The sequence below is a fragment of the Protopterus annectens genome, chromosome 1.part1, assembly GCF_019279795.1.
Source record: "Protopterus annectens isolate FY-2018-M chromosome 1.part1, PAN1.0, whole genome shotgun sequence".
NCBI lineage: Eukaryota > Metazoa > Chordata > Ceratodontiformes > Protopteridae > Protopterus > Protopterus annectens.
In genome coordinates, this window is record NC_056726.1 from 802,244,909 (window position 1) to 802,258,203 (window position 13,295).

Genomic DNA, 13,295 nt, shown 5'->3' on the forward strand with positions numbered 1-13,295 from the left:
AAAACAGATCATTCAAGTAATGAATTAATTGTTTTATATCTTTAAATGTATTAGACCTAATCAAGTGAAGCCCATTGTCAAGGCTGTCTGTGAATAAAAGGTAATAATATAAATTGATGCATAACTTACAAAATAACTATAAAACATTGCACCATTACATTTCGGAAGAGAAAAATATACCCAAAATACAAATATTAAAACATTACTGCTATTGAACAAAAATCTGTTTAGCATTTTTTTAGATTTTGACATACTTTTCCTGGGTTAGCATTCACAGTATTCTATTTTGTTTCACTTTTCTTACATTTAAGAGTCCTCACCAAAGATGTCTACTTTGTTCGGTCATATCATATATCTATGAGTAGAAAAGTAACAGCAAAGCCATGTGAGCACTGGGAAGATAGATTTATGCATACCCATTACATTAGTTAATTAGTATTGTATGTAGATCACATTAATTAGCTGAAGACAAATGTAAGATTTAATGCAAAATCCAGCTTGGCTTTTCTGAAAGTGGGCAGGATATAACCCTAGAAATGGTGCTATTACATAACTCCTCACATTTCTCATAATGAATCCAATATACCATCAAGGTATCGGATCTGGTAGACTCAGTCAAGAAATGCTTAATTTTGGAAGATTCTATTCAGTAACTATTGAAGTTGGTTATGTTATATTTGTGTAATTTGTTCATTCTGTTTGGGGTGTTTCAGTAATAGTGCAAGTTATGTTAATATGCAGTAAAAGTATACAATAAATGAGCGGTCTGGTTAAAAATGATGGAAATAATTGAGGTTAATCTTTTCTACGAGTGGCAAAGAAGCTTCATTTGTTGCTTTAGCATTAGTGGATAACGTGTAATACAACAATTTGATTTATCTTCCTTGTGTGCTGTATTTCATTCTGGCATCTCCTCTTCTATAACTACAGTACTTTTCATGCCTTAATTCTCCATCACTCATGCAGTGTAATTCACTGAAAAACATGTCTTATACATATAAACATGGAATTACGTGTTTGAAGAGGCAACTGACATATTTACCCAAATCAAAATGTCATGTTATTACAACTTCAGTATGTTCTGTGAAACAAACAATATTAAATTCTAATAATTAAAGCAATATCATGGAGTTAATGAACCAGTGACTGATGTGCCATCTTGTCAACCTCTTCTACAGTCTGTACAAAAACATTCACTGTAACATAAACCATACAAGGCAAATACCTCCCTGCTGCATTTCACCTTATGATATACTGTAAGTCATGCCTAGAAAAGCTAAAGCTTATTTTTTAGGCAAAGTTCAAAGGACAAAACCACCACCGTAACAGGTATAAGCATGCAAATCCTGAAGGTAATGCTACTCAATGCTAGAAGTCTAAACCTCAAAATGCACTCTCTCGAGGCACTCCTAAAAATGGAGAACATCACATTGATATCTATGCAGTAACTGAGACCTGGTTCAAGGCTCCAGAGAGCACCCCTGCAATACCAGGCTACAACTCTTACCACATTTTCCGGCCACCAAACCAGGACCGAAACACTAAAGGTGGAGGAGTGCCCATGTTCACCAAGGATATTCACACCACCAGGCTAGTTGCCCAACACGATGCGTCTGAAATTCTCCAGGTGCAACTAACACTAGGTAAGATTGCAATCCAAACTGAATGCTTGCTACACATACCCCACCATGCCCCAAGATTCTCACTACACCTTTCTAAACATACTGGAAAATATTAATATACAAGCAAACACCCTAATACCGGGTGATTTCAACTACCCTGCCATTAACTGGGAAAATTACTCATGTAACAACACCTTTGCCCAATGGTTCTTGGAATTCATAAATTCCAACACCCTGGATCAGTTAATCCATAGTCTCACCAGGGGCTCCAGTATCCTAAACCTGGTCATTACGAACATGGGAAATCGATGCTTCACACCTATGGTCACCCCCTTGTTGTTCATGTCTGACCATAAGCTAATCACCCTTAATATCCACATCCAACCCCCACCCCCCAGTAAGAAAACCTCCATAAAAAACTTCTCCAAAGCCAACTTCATGCTACTCAAGTCGGAAGTGGCAAACTTCATGACACCCATGCAGATGGGAACTGAAAGTTCGACTGCTGAATCCTACACTAAGGCACTGTACGAGCACATCCACTCATGCATGAATCGTGCCATCCCAAATAGAACCAAGATACTCTCCTCCAAAAAAAGGAAGTCAATCTGGTGGTCCCGTGCCATAAACAAACTTTACAACAAAAGGAAGAAACTGTTGCAGAAAAGAGGAAAATCCCAGGATGCAAAAAACTCCCTTACCAGCCTCAGTAAGAAGCTGAGATCCCTCATAAAATCCTCCAAAGCTAGTTACGAAAATAAAATTGCCAAAGATTCCAAAGACAACCACAAGGCATCCTATAACTATGTCAAGAATCTAAATGGCAATGCTCAGATCTGCTCTGAGCTACAACAGAATGGCATTAAATGTACTGATCCTAAGGATATTGTCAATATCCTGGCAGATCAATTCAGTGCCAACTTCACCCCCCTCTCACCCCCTAAACAGCCCATCTCAATACCAGAAGATTGCCAAATTCCGGTAATAACTGCCACACAGATAAAAAATGCACTATCCAAAGCTAAGAATACAGCATCCATGGGACCAGATGACATCCCGGGCTGTGTACTACATGAACTACAAAATGAACTGGCACCTCACCTAAGTGTCATGTTTAATCATAGCCTCACCTCAGGCTTCGTGCCCACTGAGTGGTGCACAGCTACAGTTATCCCACTCCACAAGGGGGGATCCATCTTGGATCCTGGGAACTACTGCCCCATCAGTCTGATGAGCCTGATCTGCAAGGCCATGGAACGTATTGTCATAGAACTTATAAACAAAGACATTGAGTGGTGCACAGCTACAGTTATCCCACTCCACAAGGGGGGATCCTCCTTGGATCCCAGGAACTACCGCCCCATCAGTCTGATGAGCCTGATCTGCAAGGCCATGGAACGTATTGTCATAGAACTTATAAACAAAGACACTGGCAACCTTCAAACACTGGACCCCCTCCTAGTTTGGGTTCTTGAAGGGTCGATCTTGTCTCCTGAACCTGATTGACTTCTTTGAATCAGTCTCCAGAGCTGTGGATGAGGGTAAGGTGGTCCACACAGCCCAGCTGGTCCTCGCCAAGACCTTTGACACCATCCCCCATTCTGGAATTATAGATAGACTTACTAAACTGGGCATTAATCCCTTTGTCACTCGATGGATTGCCAACTGGCTTACTGACAGAATCCACACTGTAAAAGTAGCCGACTCCAAATCCAGCTCCAGGCAAGTAACAAGTGGAGTACCTCAGGGTTCAGTCCTGGGACTGCACTTGTTTGGCATCTACTTCTCTGAAGTACAGGCCAACACTAAGGGACTATGGCTAACAAAGTTCGCAGATGACTGCAAACTGGGAGCCATTATTGAATCCCCAAATGATGTGGATACTCTACAAAAGGGCCTTACAGAAACAGATGCTTGGTGCCAGAGCCATGGGCTCAAGCTCAATGCCAAGAAATGTATAGTTATCCCCTTTGGGAAAAAACATGTACCCATGAATTACCACATAGGTAGCAGTACACTAAACACCAAAAGTGTGATAAGAGACTTAGGGACACAGGTGGACAGTGGTCTCACCTTCAATAATCACATCACCATAACAGTCTGGAAATCCTTCTATGTGGCACACCTCATCACTAAGGGCTTTTCATCCAGAAAAAAGGAGGTCATTGTCCCACTTTATTCATCCCTTATTTATTCCCATTATAGAATACAATGCCCCGTTTGGTATGTACCTCTCAAGACATCTGCAACAACTAGAAAGGCTGCAGAAATACCTCACTAAAAGAATCACAGGCCTAAAGCAGATGCCCTATGCTGACCGCCTTAAAAAACGTCAGCTATACTCTGTCGCATATCGTCTACTCAGAGGTGATCTCTGCTTAACATACAAGATCATGTCAAACCCAGAGCTGTTGGACATGCTACACTTAAAGAAATCCCAATCCCTCAGAGCCACATGTTCCAGGGATCTAAACCTTGTCATCACAATAAACAAAACATGCTGGAGGGAAAAGTTCCTGACCAGAGATTCCCCAGACTCTGGAGCAGACTGCCCATACATGTCAAGCAGAGCGCCTCTTTAGCCCTCTTCAAAAGGAACCTTGACGACTGGATGGGAGAAAGGAAATTCACCCCGGGGATCATGTTAGTCGCCCTGCTAGACAGGGGTCCAGGGAAGTAAATAGTGTGGGAAGAAATAGCCAGGGAATTGTTATGGCTAGGCTTGTATAGACCCTAGGGCCGATAGCCTAGCACCAACCTATGAACCTAATGGATTCCTGACACGACTGAGATACAAGAAACTAACACATAGTAAGTTCAGTCTCAAAAGCTGACTGCAGTGAATTCGGAGAAAGTTACAAACATAACACAACACTTTATATAGCAAGTTGTTTGAAAGACAAGCTGCAGATCACCATCATACCTCAACTGTCCAGACTTTCATAGAATGACCAGAATTTTGCCTCATATTTTTGATCTGTTCCTCAGAAACATTGTGATTTTCTGTCAAATCACTGGGATGATCTGAGGACTGAAGTCATTAACTAATGTCATACATTTGAGATTCAGACTTCAAAAAATGCATGGTGATACAAATCCTGTAATTCTAGCAACTTTCTAAGTTTAGAAGAGTAATATTTAAAATCTGTTCTTATTTTTGGGCCTTTGTTCGTCCATTTTGTCATGCTTTGTCCAGATTTCTAGCACTAAGAGGTTGAGAGGTATGATCACTATGTTACTGATGGAAAGATTTACTAAACTTGTACAGTATAACATTTGATTCCACACTTTCATACAGTCAGGAATAGCACGGGACTGTCACAAATAACAGAAATATGCAGCAAAGTGGCAACCAGAAACTCAAATTACTAAAAGTTCTTGCACATATTATGTCCAAAAAAAAAAAGCCAAACCATGGTATCAGCAGAAATATTTAGTAAAGGTTAAGGACTTTCATCCACAGTACATAAACAAGGACTTCATTAGAACCTATGAATACAGAACCACTCCGTTAATAAACAGCCTTTCCTTAAAATGTAACCAAACCATTCATTCAAAATTAAAGTGGTAAAGTACTATTACTCTGTCAACATATTTTAAAAAAAGTCTTAAAAATACATAAGTATAACTATACAAATATTCAGAAAAAAAATCAGAGAACCTAAATAACAAAATAGAATTCATATCACCTGGTAAATACACAAAATAAAGTACTATATATTGCAGTACATAAAAATCACAACTTTACTCCACAAAACATAGGTACAATTTAGTGCAAAGAATCACAACTTTTGTTGCATGAAGATTAAAATAATTTTCAATGGAGACATTTTCATTGAGTCTTGGTGGACTTACAGCATTCAGCTTCAACTGCAAAAGCAGTTCTTTATACTGTATAAGTGTCTCCCACGGCTGCTCCTAGGGTTCTTGTCCACCTTCTCAATGACTGTTAATAAAAAGTTTTTGCAATTCACACATTCAGTAGAATGTTTGATGAAAGCGTTTTTTTCGTTACACCTTTTGATGTCATAATTATGTTCATAAGTGTGTTTAACTAATGATCTTTCTACTTTACTACTGCAAAATGCATAACAATAACAACAAATAGCACTATAGATGACACCAGCAGTAGCACAATTACAGCCATCAGCTAGTGGAATAGCTCTAGACTGCCCCCTGATCCTTTTCACCCTCAAATATAAAAGGGCATTCATTGCAACAACCACATTTCTTTTCCCTTTAATTAATTTCACCTTAGAAGTATTTTTGCCTTGATGCTCCATTAAACATTTTAAGTTCTGACCCCTTTTATAAATTAAGGGAGGATGATGCACCACAGTTTGTGATGTTTTACTATCAGAATCAAAAATGGATCAATACTTAAAAATAATTCTCTTGATGGTGGCGGTGATTAAGAATTAAACCCTTGTTGTAAAATTCAATGGTCCCTACTACATAATTCGTATTCCTAGTTACCCCCTGACCTAAAATATGGGTGAATTTTGTTTTTCTACAATGCTCAATTTCATTGTTAGTCTCTCCTACAAAATTAGCAGGATATCCTCTTTCCAAGAACATATTCTCTATCTAGATAGTTAGCTGAACCAATACAGAATGCATATATTTCAAAAAAGATGTTATGTTTTTAATATAATTCAGAAATCCAGTCAGCTTTTCAGTAGTACGACTCCATAAAACAAAGATGTCATCCAGATAATGGCTATAAAGTGACAACAGTTTACAAATTCTGACTTAAAAATTAAATTCTGTTCCCAAGGCCACATAACTAAGTTAGCACAAAGGGCTACTTTACACTAGAAAATTAAATCTAGCTATTATGTTTGGGAATAATATGACTTCTAATGGTTCACTCACAGAATTTTAAAAGAAGAGTGCATATATCTCCCCAAGTAATCCCTTGGTGAGCGTATTTGAAAATTTGTGTGAAAGGGACATACAGTTAAATGAATCCTCTGGTCGTGTTTAAATTCACAACTTAAAGTATGAGGAAAGAATATTATTTTTTTATTTAAGTTTGATGACTGGGGAAGTCCACTGGGCCAAGAAGAGCCCATTTTCAGTGGAGGCCCGGGGAGAAGAGCGCCACAATAATTGCAAGTTGTATTTCACATGTTACAAAAGGACATAGTTCATATAGCTAATTAAACATTTAGAGATAAGCTCCATGATATTTGCAAATGGCTTGTCACAATGTTACAAAAATGAAAAGACATAATTCAATATAGAAATTTTAACAGTTACATAAAGTGAATATTTTTGTTATAGACTCAATTGTAGGTTTAACATTTCAAAATATATAGCTACTAGCCATTAGTAGGTTAGGAAAATATTATGCGTGGAGAGGGTAATAGTATATTTAAGATTGGAGAGTATAGTACAATAGATATTAGAGAAAAAAATAGTTTTTAGTAGGGGAGGGATTGTTGTGGGTGGGATGAAATAATAGTAGAGGTAGTTGGATGAGTCAGTTCAAGGTGGAATGGGGGGAGTTTAACTGGGAGCGTGGCAAGGTCATTCCCATTTGGAAGAAAGATGAGACAGTAGCTGAGATTTGAAATTTATATGGTTAGGTAGGTTGCGTAGGTGTGCAGGGAGAGAGTTCCACTGTTTAGCTAAGGAGTGGGACAGCAGTAGATGGCCAGGAGGTTGTAAAGGATTGTGGACCTGAAGGAGATTTTGTTTTTTGGATCTGAGTGAGCGGTTGGGAATGCAAGGTTTTAAGGAAGTAGCAAGAGCTGGGCAGTTGGCAGGTTTAAAGATGAGCTTGTGAGCAATGGTGAGTTGTAGGTAACTGAGGTAATTAGGTAGTTCAAGCCAGCTGAGGGTGAGGAAGGAGTGGCAGTGGTGGGATGAGTTTTTTGAATTGGTTTGAAATTTGGAGATCTTGTGGTAGCAGGATTCAAGTTTGGACTGAAGGCCAAAATGGAGATTGGTGAAAAGAGGAGCACCATACATAATGGAGGGGAATAGAAAGGTGGATGCAAGAGTTTGACAGGTAGAGGGGCTTAGGAAATGGTTGTGCATGTAAAGGAAACCTAACTTTTGGTGGATTTTCTTGATTGTGGAGTGGATGGGGGTGTCATATTTTAGTTCTTCATCAATAATGATGCTAAGAAGCTTATGTTGGGAACAGTTTCAAGGGTGGCATTTTTTTGGCTTTGTATGGTGAATGTGGATTTGTCAATGGAGATTTTGGTAGGGGAAAAAACATTAGTTTGGTTTTATTTGGATTTAGTGCCAGATGGTTAGACTGATCCCAGGTTTCTGTTTTGGAGAAGGCTAGTTGGGTTTTTGCTAGGAGTTCAGGGGGGAGAAGGCTGTGCAGATGATTGTTGAGTCATCTGCATATTGGATGATAGATGAGTCTGGGATGGATTGGTGAAAGTTGCTAATGAATAGGTTGAAGAGAAGAGGGCCAAGAACAGAACCTTGTGGGACGCCTGTGGGTGTGGGAAGGAAGGGGAGGTTGAAGTTTTCCATTGGAGAGCTTGTTGGTGGTTGGACAAGTAGCTGGAAAACCAGGCAATGGTGGTGGGAGAGAGGTGTAGGGTGGAGAGTTGGGATATAAGTAGGGAGTGTGAGATGGTGTCAAAGGCCTTTGACAGATGTAGGAATAGTGTGGATACGAACTTGCCTGAGTCACCTTTGAGGTTTATGGTTTCAAGAAAGGAAAGAAGGGCAGTCATGGTACTGTGGCCAGGGTGGAAGCCATGTGGGGTAGGGAAGAGGAGATTGTTTAGTGTTAGGTGTGCCATGAGTTGGGCTTGTATTGCTTTCTCCTGTATTTTAGAAAGAGGGGAAAGGATGGCAATAGGCCTGAAGTTGATAGCATTAGTATTTTTGCCACCTTTGTGGAGGGGGATGATGTAATCATGGCGCCAGATAGAAGGGATGTATGATTTTTGTATTGCTCTATTTATAAGAATACAGGTGGGATAGGCAATGCTGTCTGCATATTGTTTGAGGTAGGTCGGAGGAAGGCTGTTAGGTGCATTGCAACAGGGTTTGAGTTTGAGGAGAAGTATTTTTATAGTACTTGTGTGGATGGGCTTGAGGCAGAAGGATGTGGAGGAAGGTTGATGATTGTGGTGGTGGTTGGGGCAGGAGGGGTGGTGGTGGAGGAGGGGGTGGCAAGGAGGCTGATAGTTTAGCTATGCAGTTTATGAAGAATGAGTTGAACTGGCTGGCTGTTTCAAGGTTGGAGGGGTTGGGGTCTGGGCAGGGGTTTTCTTTGTTCCCAGGATGCAGCATGGATGAGATGGAGTCCCAGAATGTTTGGGGATTTGTTGAGTGCAAGGACTGGAGTTAGGAGTACTGGGCTTTGCGGTCTTTAATTATTAGTTTTTTTGCGGGGTTTCATAGTTGCTTATACTCTAGGAGGGTGTTAGGGTTTTTATGTTATTGATATTGTTTCCATTTTTTGTCCCTTTGGTGCAAGGCTAGTTTAGTATCTTTTGATAACCATGGGCAGGGATTGGTTTTGATGTGTTTGGTTTGAGGGGCGCTTGCTGATTGAGAAGGGTTAGGAATGAGTGCTTAAAGTAGGAAACGGCATCATCTAGAGCAAGGGTTTTTAGATGGGACCGGTCAGTATGCTTTAAGCATTCAGAGGAAGTTAGAGGGTTGAAAGAGGAGAGGTTGCAGGTTTGGATGTAGTGGTATTGTTTATGCAGTGGAGATGGGAGATGGCCAGCAAAGGCTGGTAGGCGATCGCTGAGAGGATCAGGTAATGTTCCGGCTTTGGTGATAAGGTTTGGGTGAGTTGTTAGGATCCAGTCAATGATGGTACCAGAGGTACCATCTTTATTTGGTCTGGTTGGAGATTGTATTAGTTAGGAGAAGTTGAACAGGTTGATTGTGTGGGACGGGGCTTCAGAGGTAATAGTGTTCCAGTTGATGTTGGTATCACCGAGTATATAGGTTTCATTTTTTTTACTGGAGGAGAACCAGGACAGGATGTTTTCAAGAGTTTTGATATTATCACCAGGGGGAATATAGAGGGCAGCAATACATATGGACTTGTGATTGTTTACTTTAGTAAACCTATTATAATTTCAGCGTTTGGCAAAGGCTGGTATTTTATTGGGGTAGGGAGTTATGCTATGGGAGGTGGGGTAGATTATTGCTACTCCACCTCCTTTTTTGTGGGCTCCGTCATTGTGAATGATTTGAAAACCTGGTGGTAGGATTTCCCTGTCTTCTATATAGGTTTTCAGCTAGGTTTCAGAAACGGTGGTAATGTCGGGGTGGTTATGGGAGAGCCAGGCATGGAGGTCAGGGATTTTGTTTTTTAGGCTTTGTGCATTAAGTGTTTTAAGGCGAATGGACTTTGAGTTTGTAGGTTGAATGGAGGGTTTGGTGAGACTGATGTTAGGGATGGGTCCGGGTTCGGGTTGGATGTCAACGGCTAGTGAGGGAGCGATGTGGTGGAGTAGAAGAGTGAGGCAATGTGTTGGGCAAGGGTAGCTTGGGTTGTGTGAGAGTAGTGATTTTCTGGTACCACATTTAAGAGGGGAGTACAGGGGGGGTTGGGTTTGGAGCAGTTTTGGTTTGAAGAAATAGATTGGGTTAGAGGTAAAGAGTTCATGTGAGATGGAAGAGTAGGAAGGGAAGTGAGGTTGATGGTAAAATGTAGTGGAGTATGTTTGAGAGTTATGACAAGGTTTGGGAAAAAGTGTGAGATAGGTAAGAGGAGAGAGAGAGATTAGTAGGGCAAATGGGGTTATAGGGAGAGATGTTATGTATAGAGTATTGTATTGTAGGAGGGGTGGATGTTTGGGGTAATGTAGATCTACAGGTGGGTGGGGTTTGGCTTAGATGTATTGTGATTGGAGAGGTGTTGAGTGGGGAGGAGTCAGGGGATGTATAAAAGTAGAAGTAGTGGGGGTGTGTGATATTTGGGGGCAGGGTAGAGGAGTGGAATGAGCCTGAAGGGTGAATGGAGCGGGTTGCATCTTCTGGAGGAGCAGCAGTCACCAAACAGAAAACAGTGAGAGGTTGGCAACTGCAGAAATAGGGCAGCCTATCATTTTGGTTTGAATGTTACCTTTCTCTTTGTTTTTATGATTTCTGCACCAATGGGGAGATGCAGTTCACTGAGAAGTAGGAAAGTAATGTAGTTATGCCAGGGGTTTTAGAAAGGGACATGCAATAAGTGCACACTACTGAGGAATGCCCGTGGGACAGACAGAAACAGAGTGTAGTCAGGCAGAGGTTTTTAGTATTTGAAGATGGCACCGCACCTGAGGGGAGGAATAAGTAAACTCTCAAGAGGAAGAGGTAGGGAATAGACAGGATTGACAGGGCTGGGAAGCTTACAATAAGATTATGTTAGGAGACCGAGAGAAGGGTGGGGGCTAAGAGCCAGGGCTTGGAGAAAGCTGTGAGAAAACAGGTTTGACAGGACTAGAAAACTTACACTAGTATTATGTTAGAAGAACAAGAAAAGGGGGGGCTATGGACCAGGACTTGGAGAAAGCTGTGAGAAGAGAAGAACAATCAACTAGCTAGCCCAGGTCAGTACCTAAAGGTGTCTGTTTATCTGTGTGAATTCAAAAGCAGATTTAGTAGAGCATCAGGGAAGTAGAATATAAAATAAATGTAAAGCTTTGGGAAACTGTATATATTTGTTACAATAAGCAGGAGAATAAAATATAAGAATATAAAAGAAATGTGATATACAAGATAAATAAAATATAAGAATATAAAATAAATGCAGTTCTTTGGAAAAATGTATATATTTGTTACAGTGAATGGGAGGATAAAAAAGGGGGGGGTCCAGTAGTTTGTACAGCAGAAGAATCAGTAGGAGTATCACAGAGAGAAGATTATAATAGATGTACACTGCTCATAGTCTGTTGATAAAAGTAGAACTTGCAGTGGCTTTTACTGGTTTGTATAGTGTTTCACTCTCCATGTTCCTGTATGCAGGCAGTTGCTTCAGTTTTTTTTTACTACTTTATGAATGGAAAAAATTATGAAACCACATAATGGTGGGGGGATTGTTTTGATGAATTTGTTTGGCTATTCCAGGAAGATGCTGGATTCAATATGTGACAACAACAAATAGTTTTCTGTTTCTATTAATGAAATTAATGTTGGTTATCAGAAAACATTTTTACTGTGTCTTATTACTCGTTTAAGTTTATAAGTTAATAAGTTTTTGATTTTTGATAAATTCCTATTATTCCTAGTATTTCTGGCATTTCCAAAGTGCATAAGGATCTGCTAAATCCTCATTCCTCTTTAAGATTAATTGTGGCAGCTCAGTGTTCTAAAACTTACCCTGGGGCTGCGCTTATTGATTGCAAGCTAAAACATTTTTGATAGATATCCATATATGCTTAAAGATTCATGGGATTTTCTTGAGTGATTTACCCCAGATTTGTATGATGACAATGTGCCCTTTGTTTGTATAGCTGTTGTAGATCTTTTTAATTCTGTACCATAGTACACGGGGATGGAATTTTTTCTGACGTTTTACTGGTTTATGAATTGCTGTTGGCAGATAAAATAAATACCTTAGTGAACTGCATAGAACTAGTCCTTAATAATTGCATTTATTTTGAAGGGGACTATTGCAAGCAGATTCAGGGTATAGCTATGGGTGTGATATGTGAACTCCTTTATGCTAACTTTGTTATGTTGACTTGGGAATAGAATTTCATTTTTAAGTCAGAATTTGTAAACTGTTGAATACCTTACACCCATTATCTGGATGACATCTTTATTTTATGAAGTAGTGCTACTGAAAAGTTCACTGAATTTTTGAATTATATTGAAAACAGGACTTCTTTTTTGAAATTGATGCTTTCTGTTTCTTTTGATTCAACTAACTCTCCAAAATAAAAAGGGGGTTTGAGTCAAGTATTTATAGAAAGCCCATTTTTCTAATGCTTATTTGCATTAAAGAAATACTCACCCTTTGGCTCAAAAGAGATCATTAGTCAAGGGCCAGTTTGTTAGGATTTCCAGGATGGTTTTGAATGATGATGTTTTAATCAGGGAAATCCTTAAATTGGAGAATATGTCCATGGAAAGAAGATATACTGTTAATTTTGTAGGTGAGCTTAACAGTGAAATTGAGTATTGTAGATAAACAAAATTTGCTCCTATTTTAAGTCGAGGTAACTAGACATGAAAACTCTCTAGTAGGGACCACTGAAATTTACAACACATGTTTAATTCTTAAACACCATCATTTGAATAAGGGTGTCAAGAGAAGTATTGGTCCATTTTTTATTCTGATAGTAAAATATCACAAATAGTGGGGGATCAACCTCTCTTTATTTATAAGAGGAGTCAGAATTTAGAATGTTTACTGAACCATCAAGGCAATCATCATTCTAGGGTGAGATTAATTAAGGGTACGAGGAAATTTGATTTATGTAATCAATGCCCTTTTATATTGAGGGTGAGAAGGTTGAAATCAGGAGCAGTCTAGATGTATATGACTTGCCAATGGCTATAATTGTGCTACTGTTGTTATCTACATTGTAATGTGTTGTTACTATAATGCGTTTATATTTGCAAAACAGAAAGGTCATTAGGTAAACACATTTATGAACACAATTATGACATCAAATGGTGAAATGAAAAAAAAAACATTTTGTTCAAACATTCTACTGAATGTGTGAATTGCAAAAGATTTTT